This window comes from Athene cunicularia (assembly GCF_003259725.1).
Source record: "Athene cunicularia isolate RWA chromosome 18 unlocalized genomic scaffold, athCun1 chr18_part1, whole genome shotgun sequence".
In the NCBI taxonomy this organism is placed as follows: Eukaryota; Metazoa; Chordata; class Aves; order Strigiformes; family Strigidae; genus Athene; species Athene cunicularia.
In genome coordinates this window covers 12,464,396-12,467,803 of record NW_020799123.1, presented here as the reverse complement: position 1 = coordinate 12,467,803, position 3,408 = coordinate 12,464,396, and the positions used below count along the sequence as shown (strand labels likewise).

At 55.3% G+C, this 3,408-nt stretch overlaps 1 protein-coding gene across 1 annotated transcript in view; it reads right to left on the bottom strand.

Moving 5' to 3' along the window:
* Positions 1–3,408, bottom strand: part of NPLOC4 (NPL4 homolog, ubiquitin recognition factor) — a 23,416-nt gene that overhangs the window by 3,019 nt on the left and 16,989 nt on the right. The window lies entirely within an intron of this gene.

The following is a 3,408-nucleotide window of genomic DNA, read 5'->3' as shown; positions in this document are numbered from 1 at the left end:
CCCCCGTGGGGTTCTGAGCAGCTTTCCTCAAGCCAAGCCAGCTCCGTGCACCAGGACGAGCTGCCCGGGGCTGACACCCTCCTCTCCGAGCCGTGTTTTCCCCCAGCACACGCCACTCCCCCGCTATCAGCGTTTCTCAGTTCCGTTCGTATTTACTCAGCGCAAATATGCGGCGCGGCAGCCAGCACCCCGCTCTCACGCTCTGCTCTCCCAGTACACCCAGACAGACATGGCCGAGCAGGCTCTGGCACGCTGCTCCCCTCCAGGCAACAGCCCCCTCCCCAAGCATCCTCTGTCCCTAGGAACGGTTCCCTTTGTAAAAAAAAAAAACAAACCCAAACCCTAAAAAAAAAAATAAATCTACTTTCCAGTCTTTGAAGCTCCTTTTAAAAGCGATTTTGATAAGGATCTTTTCTCCTTGAACATGACAGGTTGTTGGCCCTGTGGTTATTTCAGCAACAAACCTGGTGGCTCGTGGCCTCAGATCTCTCTGGCTCTGACAGGAGCAGGAGGAGACGCGGAGCCCTTGCAGGGAGATCACAGCACCCGAAAGCTAACCCGCTTCCAGATCTCGGCGATACCGCAAGAGTCAGGAATCAAATCCAATCAGACTGAATCAGCTTCCCAAACACAATCCTGCCCCTGCAAGAAAGAACCTGCAACAACTCACACATAATTAGCCCATCTGGAATTCATTTTCAAATCTAATTAAGTTCTAATATGCAGAAACATTTTTCCAGCACCTGTTCGCTTTAATCTCTGCCTCTGGGGATTTCCATGTTAAATGCCTTCTTTTTAATGTCACGCTGCCGAGGCCTCCGAGACAGGCACTAGACTGTTACTACCACGCTGGAACCTCGCTCCCCCCGAGTCGAGGACACGTCCCAACCCCAGACAGAAAAGCCCCCCTCCGCCCCTTCTCCAACCCCCACGCACCATTTTATTAGGCAATTACGCTTTAAAGGCCTTAACAAACGTCAAGCTGGGTGAAAGACATCTTCATCCTGAACTCAGCAGCCGCTGGGGCCCCAGCAGCGCTTCTCGACACGTTACTGCAGCAGCTCGGGAGCCCCAGGCCCCCAAAGCTGTGAACGCCCAGCGGCAACTACTCCGAAGGGAGGCCAGGAAGGGGTTAAGGAAGGCACAAGTATTTGGCTCCTGGACAAAAATCAAGCAACGAGGCCTGGAGGATCTGGACAATGAATCATCCCGACGACAAGAGCAAAGTGGAGATTGCGTCAGGCGCGGCGACGGGAGCCCTGCAAAGCGCCGGTCGGAGGCAGAAGCTGCAAACGGCCGGGGTCAAACGGGGCGAAGGAGGGGTGCGCCCGCGGGGGAGAGGCTTCGGGGTGGCCTCGGGATTTTCGATCGAGGGTGAGGGGAGAGGCTGAGCGAGGAGCCCGGGCGGGTGTCAGCCAGACGGGTCCTGTGTCCCAGGGCCGGTCGGCGCTGGCATCCCCGGGCGTTGGTTTTCCGCAGGGGTTCTCTCTGGCAGAGGTACCGTGGGGCCGGGCAGCTCTCTGTCCTTTCTGTGTGTTAATAAAGCTCAGCTTTGCTCTTCCCTCCGCTGATCCCGCAGAGCTTTACCAGGCGGTCCTGCCCCCTCGCACGGATAGAGCGGCTGACGCACGGAAACGAAGCAACTTTTCTAAGAGCGAGCGATAGGTCAGCGAGAGTTGAAACCCTTCTCAGGAGACTCCTCGTGAGCTAATCGAGCATCCTCCTCCCCAGAGCAGCTGGGACATTTAAGGCTAAGGCGGCTTTTCCAGTCCAACGCGAAGCGTTGGTAGGAGGCCAGCCAGGGAAAGTCCTTCCCCGTTAGTGAAAACTCCCCGCAGAAGCCTCCACGCAGCCCGGCTGTCGTGTTTTCCCCAGGAAGAGGATTTCAGAGCCAAGGGGTGGAAGGAGCACGTGTCCCGCTGGGGACGGCCCGGCTCGGAGGTCCCGTTCAGCGCCCGTCAGAGCAGTCGCCCCGGGCTCAGGGCTCTGTCAGGGCCAGGCAGGACCACCCGGCACACGAGAAGCCAAGGCTCAGACACCGCCTCGGCCGCCGTACGTGCGCAGAGCACACACGCGGGGCTCTGCGAGGGCAAAGGGCTCTTTCACAACCCTGGTGCCATTGGGAAGGGCTTTTCGTCTTACCAAAGAAACTCTGGGGGAAGATTAAGGCAGCTGTAAAAATGCAATTCGCCGCAAGGATGACATCTTCATGTTTGCGCTAAGCTGACACAAATACCTGCGATAAGAGACAAAGCCTGCCAGCCCCAAAATCCAATTATTCAAATGTTTCAAAGGGTCTGTAAAACACAGCAATCTTTTCCCCGCATTCAGGGGACGGTTGAGACGCCCATGAAGTCAATGGTGGAGTCAAAAATCAATACGGTTATTTTTTTAGAGCCAAAGGGACAAAGGAGACGGCGCGAGGGCAGAAGACAGGGAACGGAAAAGTGGTGCTCAGATGGGCTCTCCCCCATCCAGCAGGGAAACTGGGTGAAGCGGCCATCGCAACAGCGTCGTCTTCACTCACAAAGGAGCGTGGCTGTGGCTTGACAAGAGCGACTCTTTCATGAGTTTTGTTGCCTTGAACTCGCCACGAAGCACATGCCGGTTGTGCAACGTTGCAATTGGAAACGGCCGCCGCGCTGCGACGCTCCGCAGACAACCCGGGAGGCCAAGGGAGGGGTTTGCTCCCTTCTGGCTAATCGTACCTGGGGAAGCATCTCCCAGCAAAGTCACTCGCGCTCACGCTGCCCAAAGACCTCGCCTAGAGCGGAACTCCAGCCTTCACGAGCCAGGAAAGCAAACAGCCACGTGTAGAAAAGCGCGCGCTGCCAATTCCACTGGGGTGGCTCCTCTGAGCAGCAGGGCTAGTGGCCAACATAAAGAGAATGGTAAAGAAATACAGAAATCACAAGGCTGGAGGCTCAGGAAGAACGCCTGGCCCCTGGAGGCAGGATAATGCTGGTGCCATCAGTTTTCCTATACTCGTGGAAGAAAAGCCCATCTATGCCAAGGTGACTCAGGTTGGGGCAGGATCAGCCGTAGCCCCGGGGGATGCGGTAGCTCCCTTCTCCCACCCCCCCAAACACCAATCGTGGTGCAAACGCTGAAAAAAACAGCTCGCTGGCCCACTAGAGACACAAAGAGCAGCACCTTTTCCTACTGGCAAAGCCGAAGGTGAACCGACTGCATCACCCTCTCGTGGGCAGACCCGAGAGTTCAGTAGATTTTGCTTTGCGTCCGGACGCGTAGTTGCTCTATAAATACATCTGTACTACACAAACATTGGCTTCTGGTTCTCATCCAAGTAGAATAAATTTGTATCGCTCCTTTCATCCTAAAGGACTTTTCAAATGAATACTTGCACGTTACACAAAAAAAAAAAAAAAAAAAAAAAAAAAAAAAAAA